Source organism: Amblyomma mixtum, chromosome 7 (assembly GCF_055824585.1).
Source record: "Amblyomma mixtum isolate Tamu chromosome 7, ASM5582458v1, whole genome shotgun sequence".
In the NCBI taxonomy this organism is placed as follows: domain Eukaryota; kingdom Metazoa; phylum Arthropoda; class Arachnida; order Ixodida; family Ixodidae; genus Amblyomma; species Amblyomma mixtum.
This window is the reverse complement of record NC_143018.1, coordinates 3,707,501-3,725,659: the sequence shown is the minus strand read 5'-3', so window position 1 is coordinate 3,725,659 and position 18,159 is coordinate 3,707,501. Positions and strand designations below refer to the sequence as shown.

The 18,159-nt window shown below is 50.6% G+C and overlaps 1 pseudogene; it reads left to right on the top strand.

The window, feature by feature from the left end:
- The first annotated feature begins 9,298 nt into the window (after positions 1-9,298).
- LOC149334821 (uncharacterized) overlaps positions 9,299-18,159 on the top strand; it is a 14,161-nt pseudogene continuing 5,300 nt past the window's right edge.

Sequence of the window (18,159 nt, the reverse complement as noted above, 5' to 3'; positions counted from 1 at the left end):
GCGGCACGTGTGGCAGTGCGTGACCGAGAGGGAAGGGTGGTGGTGGTGGTGGAAACTTTTATTGCCAATGATGTAAATCGTGGGGGCGAAGCCCCCTACATGGCACTTGGATGCCTCCTCAATGTGAGGAGGAGGCATCCTTACAACGCGAAGGATAGCCCCTGGAGCGCAAGCCTTCTGTGAGCGCTGGAGATAATCCGGCGCTGGTCTTGAGCGGACGAGCTGGTCAGAAGAGACTCCCAGTAAGACTCCGCCGCGGTTGGTGATGGGGGATGAGGGAAGGTGGGGCATGTGAGGAGGGTGTGTAAGAAGTCTCCTGGTTTGCCGCAAAGTTTGCATGATGACGGGAATTGGTCTGGGTATCGGGCATGCAGCAGTATTGGGTATGGAGCAGTTCGGGTTTGTAGTTGTCGCCAATGTGCAGCCTGAGGTGAGGGATGGTGAGGGAAGGTGAGGGATGGAGCTGGGGGTGCGTATTCCCTTCGTTTGTCTCGGTAGTACGAGAGAATATCACGGAAGGAGAGCAGGCGCTCCGAGGCTCGTAGAGGGGGCTCGACTCCTGCCCGGAATGTGAGACCTCGGGCTAGGGAATGAGCCTCCTCGTTGCCTGGGAGGCCAGCATGTGCTGGCGTCCAGATGAGGGTGATGAGGCGCCGGGGCTGCCAGAAACGTAGTAAACGAGCAGCGGTGCTGGATATGTAGCCCTTCGCATAATTTAAAATTGCAGATTTGGAATCGGAGATAATTTTTGTGGCAGATGTAGAAATGAGAGCAAGCGCGATGGCTGCCTCTTCTGCCTCTGTGGTCGAATTGGTAATGATTGAGCTGGAGGTTAGAAGCTTTGCATTATTGTCGGAGTTGGGTTCCCTACCATAACCATAATTTCCATCTCTCTGCCGGCACATAGAACGAACTTCCCAGACAAGGTAACAGGTAAAATATAAAGGTTTAATACATGATTAAAGGTGAGACAAGAAGGAAAGTAGGTAGACAAGGTTACAAGGTTGAAGAAAAAAGCCCTCTTTCCATGCCGAACAGCGGCTTAAATAGGGTGTCCTGTCCCCAGGTCCCTAGTTGGGGAATTCGGTTAATCAAAAATGCGTCCAATCACTGCGAATTGGGTCACGTGTCCATTTGTAGTGTTCCGCCCACAAGGACGGCCCCCAGTTCACCCTCGCCACTTCCTCGAAGATGCTGTCCGGCCGATCCCTCGCAGCAACGATGACAAGCCGTTAAGGTCGAGCCATTCGTCAGCCGAAACACAAGTCTGACACCTGCACTTCACAGCGAGCCGCGGGGACGGAGGGCCGGCGTCGCACTTGCTCCGAAAGGTTCCAGGAAGACCGGAAGCCGTTACCGAGGCGCGAGCACGCCAGCACACGCGCTGGCCACAAACAACACAAAACAGCCGCCGACACACCATGCCGTTGCGTTGCGTTTGGGTTTGGCACCGCTAATGGGAGTTGAGCCGAAGACCGTTCCCGTGCAGCGGATGTCCCCCCATAAACCACCAGGGGGTCCCCTTGTTGACGCCGCTCCCTGCTTTCGGGGTGCCGGGGCCGCCACGCCGACGCCTCTCCAAAGTCCTGTCTATTGACAGTTTCCAGATGTCTGGAGATTCTTTGTTGCCTGGCGTTTCCCCGTCTTTAACACATACAGCACCAAGGAGCCGCTCCGATGCTTCGGCGCTTTAGCGGAAGGAGTCGAGCGTAACAGTCGGCTACCGCCAGGGCCATACGGGAGCCTGCCGTATATTCCGCTGCGTCCACGTAGACCACCTCATGGTCCTCGCTATACTGTTTGTGAAGGACCCGAGCCCTTGCTACTCTGCGTTCCCTGTCTCGCTCAGGGTGCATGTTCTTGGGGATGGGGGTTACGTTGAGGTTAGAGCGGAGGGTAGCAGAAAGGGGGACCCCCTCGGTAGGCTCTGTAATTGGGGTCAGGCTCAACTGGGACAACAAAGCACGACCAGCCTCTGAGCTGGATAGACGGGATAGTTGTGCCATAAAGGTAGCTTCTTTCAGCTCCTCAAAGGTGTTGTGTACACCGAGTTTGAGGAGTCGGTCGTTGGATGTGCTGGGGGGAAGACGTAGAGCTGTTCTCGTGCAACTACGTAGGAGCGCATTAACCCGGTCTCTCTCCTTCTGTTTGAGGGGTAAGTATGGAAGGGCATATGTTGTGCGGCTTATGATGTAAGCCTGGGTGAGGCGAGTCGTGTTTCGCTCGCGTAGGCCAGCCCTGCGGTTCGCTATGCGGCGAATCAGTCGAGTGGTGTGTTGAGCGTGTGTTTGAAGTGTCTTTATGACTTCTCCGTGCGCACCGTGGGAGTGGAGAACCAGTCCTAGCACGCGGATTTTGTGTACTAGTGGGATGGGATGGTACCTATAGCGAGGGAGATGGGTGCATTGACTGAATCGTGTTGCTTGGGCCGGCAGAGAGACGGACCCGCGCCGCTCAAAGTAAAGAATTCCCTCGCCTGCTATATATATAGGCTTCTTTTAGTGAGGAATTTGGTAGTGTTCTCCATTCCACGAATGAAAAACGTCTGCATGTCAACTTGGCACATAGATTCGCTTGCAACCAATCTCCGGTGACATTTGGTGACAGCATTTTTCAGCCTCAGCGACGGGAGCTCCATGACGGCTGGGACCAGGCAAAGAATTCTGGGTGCGAAATCTTAGTTCTCCCCAGTACGAGGCTTTCATATCTTGCATTAAAGTGAGCCTTTATGCTTCGGACATATCCCCGCGGACGCCCCGCGGAATAAGTATTCCAAGATAGAAGTGGCCCGAGCTGTGCTTGGGTTAGGTCGCTGCTCGTAAATACTTAGATAAACACAACAACATTGAACAGCAGAAAAAGGCACTAATAAAATAACTCTAGCCCACCTAGATCAGTCTATAAGTTGTCCAATATTAAGCCAGTACTCCTACACCAAAGCATTCATCTACACCAAACCCGGTTGTACAGTACATTGGATAATTGGTGGTGTCAGCTGTGCACCTTTAAATTCTTTCTTTCCTGTCAATACACTTCAATAATGGCAGCGTTCGATGGGATGAAATCACGTATTTTTTCTAAAATAGAAAGCCTCGCGCTTCTGATGAGACTGCCGAAGCGGTTTTGCAAGAATTGCACGAGGAAACACATCGGACATTGACGTATTGGATAGCGACGATGATATTATTCTCAATTCAAACTTCACTGTGCCACCCGAGGACAAAGCCACGGACCAAACCAACGACGATGACGGTCCTTCAATGGTGACCTCCGAATTTATGTGGGCCACCCACACGACTTGGCCCAGGTGCCATCAAAAATTTCACTTTGTTCGAATGTCACCAAAATTGGTGTGCAACCTAATTTTGGGATGCGAAACTCAATAGTGATCTCAAAATTTTGGTGGGCCACCCACAAAATATGGCCCACCGGACACCCGAAATTTGACTTCAACCGAATTTGACAAAAGTTCCTGTCCAAGCTAAATGAGTATGGCCAAATCAGTGGTGACCTGTAAATTTAGTTGGACCAACCCCAAAATCAGTTTTCGACCGAATGACAAAAAAACTGCTGTCCCACCTAATTTTAGTACGGCCAATTCAATGGTGACTACCAAGTACTCTTTCTTCAGTTTCACATCTATATCTAAAATAATTTGTTGCATTCCCACTGGACCAAAAAGTACGGCTAGAGTCCTAGTGTCCAATATATTGGACATCATGCAGAGCTGAAACCATCATTGCTCTTGAAAAAATCTCACTTTTCACCTTTCTATTCCTGCAACCCGACTCTGAAAGCGTAGTAAAGTGATGTGAATTAAATCCATCTCGGCACTCAGGAGGCTAGAGAAAAAAAAAATACCCCAAGCAGTGATAACTTATGCGCAGTAGACAAATAAAAATGTAATAAAAAGAAATTAGGTCCCAGCTTTACTTCGACTATTTGCATGGTGTGGCCGACGTCCCTTTTTCAAGATATTCTTTCGGAGCAGACGACGAAATAGGCATAGGTGCGGGATTCATTAGGGCTGCGCTCACAGGCAGTGAACTATTTTAATGCTGTCATCATGGCGTCCTGTGGTCATCCACTTGACATCGCGTTTAACGCTATGGTATGTAATGCTTCTGTAAACGCGTAAACTTTTTTTATTCTTTTGCAGGAGATTGCAAGTATAACTAACGAGCTACTTACCCAATCTGTGGCCATTAGTACATCTGTTGGGGCGGTAAAATTAACAAGTTTCAACAGAACAGGCAGGAGGGAGTGCGAATTTGAGAAACTGACCAAAATCCGGACGGTAAGAACTCGTGAATAACGGAGGTATGGTGTGCGGATACTGTTAGAAAGCATTAGAAAGAAAGAGCAGTGCGATTACTTTTATATGTTGATGATTAGAATGTGAATCTACAGAGGAATGACCACATAAAACAGAACACTAATTATAATATAATAACTGTCCCCATATAGCAATATATCGTCACTGTTAGCAGTATTGCAATGTATTACGTGACCGCTGATACAGCAACGCTAGTTTGAATGTTTCATCATTACCTTGCCCGGCTGGTAGCGTGGGCTTTTTAGACGCCAAATTGCGAACCCAGAGGTCCTACTCTGCAACTCGCGGGAAGTTTGGTTTCTAGTTAATGAGGGTTTAACATCCCAAAGCGACTAAGGCTGACGGACGCCGTAATGAAAGGCTCGGGAAATTTGGACCACCTGACATTGCGCAGAACTCGGGCCTGTTGACTTTCGCCTCCATCGGAATTCCAACGCCGCTGCCGGAATCGAACTTAAGAATGGTCGTGATAGGAAGACCGCTCTCGCTCTGCAGAGACCAGACCTCTGTTTCAGGTTCACGCGCTTACCGTGTGCACAAGTATTTCTCTCTGTGCCTGATGGTATGCGCTGTTCAAGAGAGTGTTAAATGAAAAAAAAAATGCCGCAATGGCAGAACAGCTCGCACGAATTCGGGATTGCGAACGAGGATTCATTTCTGGCTTCCAGCCTCTCTTTTCATCTATTCTCAAGCACGAAGACAGTGCTATTTCACGCGTTTGATGCGTGAGTGAGATGTTAGCCCAACAGAGCTTGCTGCTGTAAAACTATGAGGAGCGAGGTGAATCTCCTGCAGTACAGTCCGAAGAAAAACTTGGAATGAAAGGAATTCCAAGTTTTGGATTTGTTTTTGTGAATCCCTTAGCACAAGATCTTCCACACAATAAAAACCCTTGGCTCTTCTATGAAATTAGAGACCCCTGTACTGTGCGATGTCAATGCACATTAAAGAACCCAGGTGGTCGAAATTTCCGGAGCCCTCCATTACGGCGTCTCTCATAGCCTGAGTCGCTTTGGGACGTTAAACCCCATCAAACCAAACGAAACCAAATATGGGAGTTGTTCACCGCCTTCCAAGAAGAAATAAAATCCTCAAGTTCGATTCTTTGATTTATTCTTTGACGGTCCGGAACCGTGTCCTGAGAGCAGCTAAGAAATAAGGGCTAAATACATCTGTTCTTAATATGGACAGCAGCTGTCCCCTAGTCTGCGCATCGGCCTCGCATGCCGGAGGTGCGGGGCTCGATCCCCAGTGCTACCGGATACACATCGGTGATACAATGGGTACAAACTTTACCCTTGTCCGGTGCTCGACTCATTTGAAATGGTGAAATGCTTGCGAAATCAGTCTTTGACCCCACATTGAGTAGAAGCAAATACCTGGCGCCATGCCGCTCTTTGGCCAGACATGTCATTGCGCCATAAAAATCCACCAGTATTATGTTTTGGAATTGGGACAGTGGTTCTATCTTCATTATTGGCCGAGTGTTTAGGGAATCCCTCATGGTGTAGATTTGTAATAAGGGAGTAATTACTCATTGACATCCACCCGAGCGCAGCCATACGGCTACAAAGGAAAGCTATACAGCTTTCTCAGAAACTTCGTAGTTAAAGAAAAATTCGTCCTGGTCCGGGGTTCGAACCCGAGACCACCGCTTCACTGGAGCAGTCACTCTACCAATTGAGCTAACCGGGACGCAAGCTTATGGAAGGGCGAGAGCGAATTGGTCAGTAACTCGAAGTGGGAACTGTGTTGTTGAAATGTTTAGGGGAATCCGCCATGCTGGAGTAGATTTATAATAAGGGAGTAATAAGCGAGGGTGGTTAGCTCAATTGGTAGAGCGACTGTTTTCCTTTGTAGCCGTATGGCTGCGCTCGGGTGGATGTCAATGAGTAATTACTCTCTTATTACAAATCTACTCCACCATGGAGTGGGCGGAGTGGGTGAGGGAACAAACGCGGGTTAATGACATCTTAGGTGAAATCAAGAGGAAGAAATGGGCTTGGGCAGGTCATTTAATGTGAAGGCAAGATAACTGCTGGTCCTTAAGGGTAACGGAGTGGATTCCAAGAGAAAGCAAACGTAGCAGGGGACGGCAGAAAGTTAGGTGGGCGGATTAGATTAAGAAGTTTGAGGGCATACAGTGGCGGCAACTGACAAAGGACAGGGTTAATTGGAGAGACAGGGGAGAGACCTTTGCCCTGCAGTGGGTGTAGTCAGGATGATGATGATGATGATGATGATGACTCCACCATGAGGGATTCCCCTAAACATTTGACCAACACAGTTCCCACTTCGAGTTATTGATCAATTGGCTCTCGCCCTTCCATAAGCTTGCCGTCCCGGTTAGCTCAATTGGTAGAGCGACTGCTCCGGTGAATCGGTGGTCCCGGGTTCGAACCCCGGACCAGGACGAATTTTTCTTCAACTACGAAGTTTCTGAGAAAGATGTATAGCTTTCCTCTCTAGCCGTATGGCTGCGCTCGGGAGGATGTCAATGAGTAATTACTCCCTTATTGTCTTCGTTATTCAGCACCATTATTGAGCGCCTCTCTCCGCTGTACAAAACACTTCTAGGGCAGGTTAGTGAGACAAGGGAGAAAACAAAGTTACTCCACGTGGCATGCATAGAAGAGCTGAGCATAGCTGTCTACTCTGATGGCGCACACCCAAATGCTATCCTCGCTTCGAAATGCTATCCCTGCCTAGGTGCGGCTCTACAAGTGGCGGTGGCGTTGCCGCTCTGGTCAAAGCCGGAGATGGCTATTCCTGTTTCGATGTCAAAAAGCGCAGTAGCCGAGCAATTCAACACCTTTTCATTAATCTTGTGTGGCGTCATAATGAGTGTGGCTGATGCCCTTAGAACTACTGCAAAATTTTGTTGCGTACATTGCAAATGCAATTGTCCACTCCTATGGAGAAAATTCTGATCTCGTATGCGACTGCAAACAATCCCATTGTTGTCTATGGCAATTCCTTGCCTGCATTAAGAATAAGCTCAAGGCATATTTGTTGGAATGCTGATGCTTTATTCTCTTTTTATGTATATTACTTGCGCTATTGTGCTTTTAGGACTGATTTTGGGCTGAAGCATTTAATTCTGATTTTATAAATATTGTAATTATCTGCTGAATATGATTTCTTTATTTCTTGTATTATTGATCTATCGAGGGTCCCAGTACAGTCTGACTATGGGACTCTCATTTGCACACTTGTGATCTTGTGTATGTATTTTGGGACGAAAAGTCATTTTACCAGAAATGACAAAAAACAAAGCAGTCCTACTTCACTAAAGGCACAACACAATCAACAACTACTCTCTCTCATGCAAACCACCCTGCATGTAAACCCCTGACGTCAGTGTTATGAAACAGCAGTTCTTCGTCAGCTTTGTCCTCGATCCTTATATATTGCCGCCAGGTGTCCCCGGGCGGCGCCTAGAGGACGAAGAAGTGAGAGACTCGCGTGCTCTCGCAGCTGGGACTCTACTTCTGGATGATGTCGCACAGCCCTCCTAACACCGAGGACCTCAGACTTCTCCCTGTCGGCAAGCCAGTGCATTGGGTCAGTCGCCGAAATCTGGGACTGTCCCCTGAGCATGGGCTATCGGAGACTACCTCGGCGCCTCGCCGGCTGCCTTCTGAGCTCAGGCCATTTGACTACCTCGGCGCCTGCCCCTCGACCAGTCATGCAAGGTGCAGCGTACTACACCGTCCAGAACCTACAGCTACCAAAGTCCTTTCACGGGACTCAGCTGGAGGACGTGGAAGATTGGCTCCTCCAGTTTGAACGTGTCGCCGCATTTAACCAATGGGATGACGCCGCCAAGCTGAGGAACGTTTTCTTCAGTTTGAAGGACGGTGCTCGGACGTGGTACGAAAACCGTGCGGACACTCTTTTTATCATGGCATGAGCTCTGACGTCAACTGCTCGCCGCGTACGTCAGCGCTGATCGTCGGGAGCGAGATGAACGCGCCCTGCAATCCGGCAACGAAACGGTTACGATGTACGTCGAAGACCGACGCACTGACCCAGCCATGTCGGAAGCCAAAAGGCTGCGCCACCTAATGCGTAGCATTAAAGAACAGCTTTTCGCCGGCCTCATGCGCAGCTCCCCAAGCACTGTTACCGAGTTTCTAGCAGAGGGTGTCACGATGGAGCAGGTCCTCCGGCAGGGTTCCACCGCATACGACCGGCCGGTCCTTGCTGCTTCTGTTGCGGGGTCTCTCCCGTCGTTCAACAGCAATACCGACTTCCTCCTTGACATGATCCGCGCTGCCCTCCGTGAAGAGCTAGAGATCTGTGGCACGTCGCAGCCAACGGCCAGCTCCCTTATGGGCGTTATCCGCAAAGAGGTGAAGCAAGCTATCAGGCCTCCGTTACTACGTGGCGAACCACAGTCCATCCAGACCGACTACTACCGCCCAATGTACGCTGAAGCTCGGCGACGCCCTGCCCCAAATTGAGCGGCATTTCCACCGCCCCTCCAGACAGACTACTGCCGCCCGACATATGCTGACGCTCTATGACGCCCTGCCCCAAATCAAGCGGCATGTCTTCAAACCCCTCACGAAGTCCCTCTACCCTCCGTGCAGCCAGTACAGCACATCCCGAGTGATCGACGATCCCTGCGCAGAGCGGACGTCTGGCGCGGCCCTGACCGACGGCGTTTGTGTTTCAATTTTGGGGAGCCCGGTCACCTGTTCCGCCGGTGCCCATATCCTGAGCTTGGCCTGCAGGGTTTTTCGTCCGATGCTCCAAGACCCCGATTTGGCCAAAGGCCCCCTGAGATTGAAGAGTGCGTGAACCAGCAACTTTTGTTATCCATGGCGCGCGTCAGCCCCGATCACCGTCACCTCGCGGATCATCATTTTCACGGAATCAGCAGAAATTCTCGCGAGCGACGGCGGACCGCTCGCGCAGCCCTCGCCGTGAAAACTGAAAACAGCGATCTCCGGTGGCATGGTCACTGGATATCAACGCTATAAGGACCCCCTGACGACGCCGACTTCCGATAATAGAGCTTTGACGACGTCGACAACGGGTGAAGTAAAGGACCGATTCTAGCTGAGCATACCCGTGCTTCTCGACGGTCACGGCATTACCGCGTTGGTGGACACAGGAGCGGACTATTCAATTATTAGTGGCAAATTGGCAGCGCTTCTAAATAAAGCTACGACTCCCTGCTCTGGCGTGCACATCCGGACGGAGGGGGGGGGGGGGGGGGGGGGCTTATATATATATATATATATATATATACTCCGCTTGGACAGTGCACGGCTAGGGTTCAGATCGACTCGACGTTCATAGTGAGCTGCCTGGTGCTCCGCGACTGTTCTCGTGACCTGATTTTGAGCGTAGATTTTCTCCGTGAGAATGGTGCCATTATCGACGTGCGGAACAGAACCGCTACGTTTTCTACAGCGAAAGCTCACGACACCTCCGACGTTCGCCAACGCAGCTCCGCCCTACGTATTTCCACTGAGAGTTTTGATCACGCCGCGCGCCAGTGTTTTTGCAAGCGTCGAATGCGATGATGGGCTACTTGAAGGACCTGCAGTCGCCGAGGGCAACCTCTCCTTTCTGCTAACACACGGCATTTGCTCGGCCCGAAGCCTTGTCCACCTCCATAACGGTCGGTTGGAGCTCCCGTTTACTAATTTTACGAACGAACCTCGTCGCCTTTTCCGAGCTACTGCCATTGCGTGGGCCGACCAAGTGGCAGATGTTAATATGTGCTTTGCGTCTCAGGCCATGGTACATCCGGACACGTCCCTGGATCGCATCGACTTTAGCTCCAGGCTATCAGCGACTCAAGAGCGCGACCTACGCGCCCTACTGCTCCAATACAAAACCTTCTTCGCATCCTCCTGGAAAGTGCAGCAAACGGCGGTCACGAAGCATCGGATCATCACTTCCGATGATGATCGTCATCATCATCAGCCTGACTACACACATTGCAGGGCAAAGGCCTTTCCCATGTCTCTCCAATGAACCCTGTCCTTTGCCAGTTGCGGCCACTGTACGCCGCAACGTCTTAAACTCATCGGCCCACCTAACGTTCTGCCGTCCCCTGCTCTATGTTTGCCTTCTTTTGGAATCCACTCCGTTACCGTTAACGACCAGCGGTTATCTTGCCTTCGCCATTACATGCCCTGCCCAAGCCCATTTCTTCCTCTTGATTTTGACTAGGATATCATTAACCCGCGTTTGTTCCCTCACCCACTCCGCCCTTTTCCGATCTCTTAATGTTACACCTATCATTTTTCTTTCTATAGCTCGCTGCGTTGTCCTTAAATTAAGCTGAACCCTCTTTTCTAGCCTCCACCTTTCTGCCCTATACGACAGCAGCCGTACCGCATTTCACCGAAGGAACGCGACGCCATCCAAACCATCCAAAAGTAGGTGAAGATGCTTACAGACGGTATTATTCAGCCTTCTAAAAGCCTGTGGTCGTCGCCTCTTGTTGTGGTAAAGAAGGATGGGACATTGCGGTTTGGCGTTGATTGCCGTGAGCTGAACGCCATAACGAAAATGGACGTCTACCCGTTGCCTCGCATCGACGACTCAGGGCCGTTTCACATGCATGCGATTCTCGCCTGCGACGCTGCGAATTCGGTCGGTCTGCGACTGGGGAGGGCCGTCGGTCTAGCCGGAGACGGCCTGCGACCAAGTTCCGTCCGGTTGGAATCCAGTCGCAGCGTCGGTGTGGTCGCTCTGCGACTGACCAATGGGCAGCGCCGAGTCGGCACGTGACGTGACGTCACGCGGGAGCAGCTGCCGCGGCCACGACCGGTCTCCAGGCGCGCGAGCGAGAGCGCACGTGCGTCGAGACCTGCCGCGGCAACAACTCGCACGTGACGTGACGTCACGCGCCGTCTCGGCGTGGGGTCACGTGGGAGCTGTTCCCGCGGCGTAAGCAAAACTGTTTATTCTAATCAAAACATACGAAATATTGCCTTGCATCTAAAAACAAGCTGGTCATTACATCATCAACACATTCCGTGCAGTGTTTCTGTCGGGTTTAATCGTGGGTTGCCTATGCGAACATCGAGCAACCTTGCGTGTCCCTCCGACCGAATTCGCTGGGTACGCGTTGCATGTGAAAGCACTGTGCGAAAATCGCACTGCGGCGTCACCGACTAGGCCGACTATTTTCGTTCTAGTCGCAGCATGTGAAACGGCCCTCAGACGGCAGACTTCGCCGCGCCAAGTATTTTCCGCCGATCGACCCAAAGAGCGGATATTGGCAGATTGAGGTTGAACGTGACCGCGAAAAAACTGCCTTCATCACACGCAAAGACCTATAGGAATTTAAGGTGTGGCCCTTCGGCCTTTCCTCAGCGCCGGCGACGTTTCAGCGCATGATGGACACTGTCCTGGCTGGCCTCAAATGTCAAACCTGTTTAGTTTGCCTAGATGACGTGGTGGTGTTTTTAGAAATCTTCGACCAACACCTTGAACGCCTGCGGACCATGCTGGATGCCCTGCGGTTGGCCGACTTGAAACTTGAACCCGAGAAGTGCCACTTTGGCTCCAAAGAGCTCAAGTTTCTCGGCCATGTTGTGAGCACCGACGGCTTAAGTCCCGATCCCGAGATAACTGCCGGCGTAGCCGATATTCCCCGTCCTACTGCACAGAAAGCACTCAAGCGCTTCTTGAACTTATGTGCCTACTACCGCCGTTTTATCGCAGACTTCTCCAAGATCGCTGAACCCCTGACCCGTTTAACGCGTGAATATACACCGTCTGGGCTGCCGCGCAACAGGATGCTTTCACAGAGCTGCGACGACGGCTGCACACTACCCCTGTGCTTGCTCACTTTAATGGGGAGGCTGCTACCGAGATGCACACCGACCTTAGCAATATTGGGCTTGGTGCCGTCCTCGTTCAACATCAAGAAGGCGTGGAACGTGTGATCGTGTATGCGAGTCGCACTCTCGCGCACCGAAATCAACTACTCCACCTCAGAAAAGAAGTGCATCGCTGTCATCTGGGCCACCATGAAATTTCGGCCTTATATCTACGATCGCCATTTCAAAGTCGTCGCAGACCACCATTCCTTGTGCTGGCTGACCAATCTCTGCGACCCATCAGGCGGCCTAGCACGCTGGAGCTTTCGCCTTCAGGAATTTGATTATACAATTGTTCTTTAAGTCCAGACGTAAACACGAAGATGCCGACACGCTCTCGCGCGCACCCGTCGAGCAAGCTCATGACAGCACAGAGGATGACAATCGTTTCCTAGGCGTGATCAGCAGTTCGGACTTGCTGGTAAGGCCGCCTGCTGACGCCGACCTGCGGTCTGTCGTGGATCACCTAGAGTGCCATGCTTCCAATGTACCTCGACCCTTTTCCCGCCACTTGTCCTCTTTTTGCATTCGCAATGGCGTACTGTACAAGAAAAACTCACGTAACGATGACCGGGCCTACCTCCTAGTCGTGCCATCAGACCTCCGCGGCGTCATCCTTTCCGCGTGTCATGATGAGCGCACCTCTGGCCATTTGCACGCACGCTGGCTCGAGTGCGTCAGGCCTATTATTGCCCTAAACTTGCCGTGACCATCCACCGCTAAGTCAGAGGTTGCTGTGAGTGCCAGCGTCGTAAGTCGCCACCGCCAAAGGCTGCAGGTTTGCTCCATCCAATTAAACCGCCTCGCACACCTTTTGACCAAGTCGGCATTGATCTTCTGGGCCCATTCCCTGTATCTTCTGGCAATAAGTGGATTATAGTTGTGTCTGATTATTTGACGCTCTATGCGGAAACCAAGGCGGGGCCGCGCAGTACATCCTCTGAAATTGCACATTTCTTCATACACCACATAGTTTTACGACACGGTGCCCCGTCCTCCGTAATCACCGATAGAGGCACTGCGTTTACAGCGCAGCTCATGCCCGAGGTGTTCCAGCTGAGTCACACGCCCCACCGCAACACTGCTGCATACCACCCGCAGTCAAACGGGCTCACGGAGCGCCTAAACAAAACATTAGCAGACATGCTCGCAATGTACGTCGACGTAAAGCACAAGACCTGGGATGACATCCTCTTATACGTGACGTTTGCCTATAACACGGCGATTCAGGAAACGACTCGCTTTACGCCGTTTCGCCTCGTCTACGGTCGTGACGTACAAACAATGCTCGATGCCTTGCTTCCGTGCGCCCCTGACGACCAGGCGCTCACGTCAGACGCCGAGGAGTTTACCCGGAACGCAGAGGAACCCGGCAACTGGCCCGTATGCACATCCGACGGCAGCAGGCCACGGATGCACAATGCTACAACCAACGACATCGACACGTAGAGTACCACCCCGACGACGAAGTGTGGGTATGGACCCCAGTACGTCGCCCAGACCGGTAGAAGCTCCTGAGCCGCTACTTTGGACCGTACAGAGTGCTGCGCCGCACTGTCCTCCCCGATGGCACTCTGCCGAGTTCGCGCCGTCGACCTCAGCCTGAGGTCGTGCACGTACGGCGCATGAAGCCTTACTTCACGAGTAACAAACGTCGCCTCTGACGCGTTTTCTTTTTATTTTAGCCTGCAGCCGTTGAGCGGCACCACGTGGCCGTTTGTTCGCTTGCTTATTCCTCCTGTTCGCTCAAAGTGCGCCCACGTTTTTCCTTTCTTTTTTTGGGTGAGGAGGAATCATGCCGCCAGGTGTTCCCAGGCGGCGTCTAGAGGGCGAAGAACTCACACTGGCGTGCTCTCGCAGCTGGGACTCTGCTTCTTTGCTTGCGGCCTGTGTCCAGCCCTTTTGATTCCGGTACTATTTGTGACAATATCATGTTAATTCTGATTAATTATCATCCGTCGGGGACTCACTACCTCTCTTAATGTCTGCTTCGGTTTTGCTCCTAGCATCTTCAGGAAGATAATAATACCATCTGGTCCTGTCGACGTACTACTAGCAACTTTCTTCTCTACCCTTTCGCACTCTTTGTCCAGTCGAAACAATTGCAGTGACAGGTTTCTCCTGCTTTCTGCTTCCTCCCTTATCCTGATCTATCTCTAGTAATCGGTTTGGTTTATTGATTTATTGGGGTTTAACGTCCCAAACCAACTCAGGCTGTAAGGGACGCCGTAGTGAAGTGTTCCGGAAATTTTGACAACGTGGGGTTTTTAACGGGAACTGACATTGCACAGTACCCGGGCCTCTAGAATTTTGCCTTCTTCGAAATTCGGCCGCCGCGGCCGAAATCAAACCCGCGTCTTCCGGGTCAGCAGCGGAGTGCCGTAACCACTGGGCCACCGTGGCGGGGCCTCTAGTAATCAAGTTAATTTTGTATACGTTCATTCTGTTATTACCCTCAGCAATTACTTTCACGATGTGTTTTGCTGCTGTCTCCAGTTGCTCTTCTGAGTAAAACATCCCGTCTGATTGGTAATATCCCCTAGTTCCTACATTGGTTTCTAATCTGGAAATTAGCTTGATACGTTTGGGGTCATGACCTAGATTTTAGCAGCCATGTTCATCTGCATTCATTACCACTAGCCTGTTGTACATTCTACGTGACAGGAGTACATAATCATCGTAGATTGCAGATTCCGTGCCTCTTATGTTTGGAGTCACTCACACTTGTCGGAACTGTTACATGCAACTAAATCATACCGGTCACAAACATCCAGCAGCGTGCTTCCTGTCGATTCTATGTACCCATTGATGTGTTTGGCGGATCTGGACTAGGGTCTTCACCGCATGAGGACGAAGGGGGCAGACTACGGAGGGAAGTCTTGAGGAGGGTCAGTAAACTTGAAGTTTATTTACATTATTTACAATATTAACAGAGACCAAATGTCAGGAAAGAAGCCCTCGACACAAAACAGTTTGCGGCTTAAATACCGTTCATGTTCCCCAGGCCCCAGCTAGGGAATTCGAACTCTGCTCGAGTGTCCAATGGGCGTTTAGCTTCTTCTTAGGCTCCGCCCTCACCACGTGACCGCGCACGCCGCACAGACACAAACACTGGCAAGGAGGAACTTGGCGCCTGGTAGTCGCGAGCTGTTTGGTTTGCCGCGGCCCGACCAGGCCCAGAGGGTCGTTCGCTGCTGTGCGGCGATCCTGATCGTGGGAGACGCGAGTGCTGACGGTTAACACCGGTGACCTCATCAGGTGGGAGGAAGGGACAAATCAGGCGTGTCCACCGCCGCTTTGTCAGGTTGAACAGGGGAAAGCGGGCGATGGGTTGGCGCCGCCGCCGCCGCCGCCGCCGCCGCTCGCTGTCTCTTCTGCTAGTGCACAGGAGAGCGCAGTTCGGCACCAGTGCCACATGCAGCATTACCGGCGAAGGGGATTGGAGCATTTGTTCACGCCGACGCCGTCGCCAGAAGCCGCCCCCAGGCCAGCGTTTCCTTGCGTTTTCTCCGAAAAACAAGGCCTTTGATCAGAGTAGTCCGATGGCGCCAGCCCGGCTCGCCTGTCTCCGCTGGCTGGGCCCTGATCACAACACCATCCAGGTTTTGTCTTTTAATGTCGCCTAGTGTAATTCTCATCCTCTCTTCCTAGCTCATAGTCGCTTACGACACATTGCCCATTTTACTGTGTCGTACTTTACCATCGGCTCCTGTCCACAAGTATACAAAGCCAAGGATTGTTTGCTTCCCTGTCACTTTTCTTTATGGCCATAAATGTTCCTTGCAATACAGGAGTGATATGAGGGCTCCCAGCGATGTATGGACGTCTAACCGAGAACAACCAATTACGCATAAATGAGTATTCCCTGAACACGGCATACCCTTACTGCGGACGTTAAATTTGGTTTCACAGATCTTTGTCTGATGCCTGCTTCACCTTGAAAACCGAGCCTCGAACCGTAACCGCATTTGGTCTAACCACGCTACATCGTCCGCCATTTTTTCCGCGTGCGGAAGTTCGGACGCGCAATGAATTTCATCGCGTGATGATTCTGCCCCTGCACTGAATCATTTTAACGAGCACGCTGCTTAGGCTTGCGTGCAGCGTTTTGATGCCTTCAACGACCACCGTAAAACGCATGTCATGTCGAACGCAGAATGGAGACTCAGAGATGCCCAGACTGCGCGTGTGACGACAGAAGCAGGTGGAGAAGCAGCGATAAGATGAGGAAGCCCATGAAACACAAAAAGAGACAATGGAAGTCTAAAAATTGTCGGGGAAAGAAAAGCTCGACATATAAAATAGGTTTTGTCCAAGTTAATGGCCATATATGAGAAAATGGTCAGTCTCTTTTAAACGTTTTCATCGCTGGGAGCCGTCATACCACTCTGGAATGCAGGGGACATTTATGGCTATAAAGAAAGGTACCAGTGGAGCTAACTCTCCTTCACTTTACTAATCCTCTATCATCTTTGCTAAAGCTATGCTTGTTGTTGGCTTGAAAACTTCTTTTGTAGAAATTTTGGTGAATTGTTTTAGACGACTCTTTTTTAATTCTTAAATCGGTGCCAAGAATATTTTACGCCTTTGAAGTCTGAGTTTAGTGTTATCATTAAATCCTCTAAAGCTGTAGAAGTGTTAAGGAGTTCATTTTCTTAGAGCCCGCTTAAGAGAACTCAAAGCTGATATGAGTAACCGCAACACTGAACCCACATTGCAAGGGACATACGGCTGCAGCAATGAGCCATCAATGCTAGTGCTAAGTATGAAAAGGGGGCACACTTTTGAGTCGCTGCGTTATTCTTTATTGTATCCAGAGCACATACCAATACAAAGAGAAAACGACCAGGAAATAATGTTAATAGCCATGGACGAGGTAGTCAACGGGTTTGACAGACATTAAAACTGCAAACAGTTTGATGGCGACAGTGTCAAGCAGAAACCAAATGTTGGAGCAAAAATTGTTATGGCCCCGTGCCTTGTTCACAATAGACTCGATGATGAGCAAGTTGCTCTGATGTGGGCGGCAGTGATGAGCTCGCTAGGTGTTCCCAAAATCATTTTTCTTGCAAGGATGCCAACTAGATGGGCAAGTGAATAAGGGAACTAAAAACATAGATGCACACGATGTCATTCTCAGTGGAATTACAGATGTTTCTGTCTTGGTAATACCTGCATCACTTCAATATACACCAGAGTGGAGTTAAATGTTTCACCTTAATGTGAGAGCCACACAGGGGCACATCAGTCACTCGCTTACCGAAGCTCCTGGACTGCATCTTGCAAACAGGCTTTCTCTTATCTGCACGAGGGGATAATCAAGTGTGGTTGGGGGTTGAAATTTTGCATCATCACACGAAAACATTGCAGAGATTCTCCTATCTTAATAATACATGCATCACTTCGATATACATCAGAGAATAGTTAAATGTTTGAAATCACTGTGAGAGCCACACAGGGACACATCCGATAGATAAAAGAAACAGTTGCATGTGTATAAGGTTACTGACACAGCATCACCAAACAGGTCCTTCCTAATCTGCGCGATGGAGCTCAAATGATGGCACTGCCGGCTGATTTCCTCGAGGCTGTCACGTTGCAAGCACAAATGAAGACAGGGTTTTACTACCATCTAGACAGAAAGGAGTAAAAAGTGAGCACGTGCCCTGTTTTAACGAAATCAGTGCTGCACTTTGGTGTTTTAAAACACTGGCTGATACTTCATTGTGATTTGAAAACCAAATAATCGACACTCTCTCCGACGGTTGTCAGATGCATTAGATGCTCAGCCGTGACAAGCCTGATCCATTCACCAAACAAGAGATAAAGGCGGGAAAAGATTCAGGTCTCAGCGCAGCGCTGGTAGTAAAATACATCGCGGGAAAAATTCCAACAGCAGAGTGAAGCACCGTCATGCAGGCACTAAGCACAGAGTACGTTCGCAGTATTCACTTAGTGCCTGCAACGCCG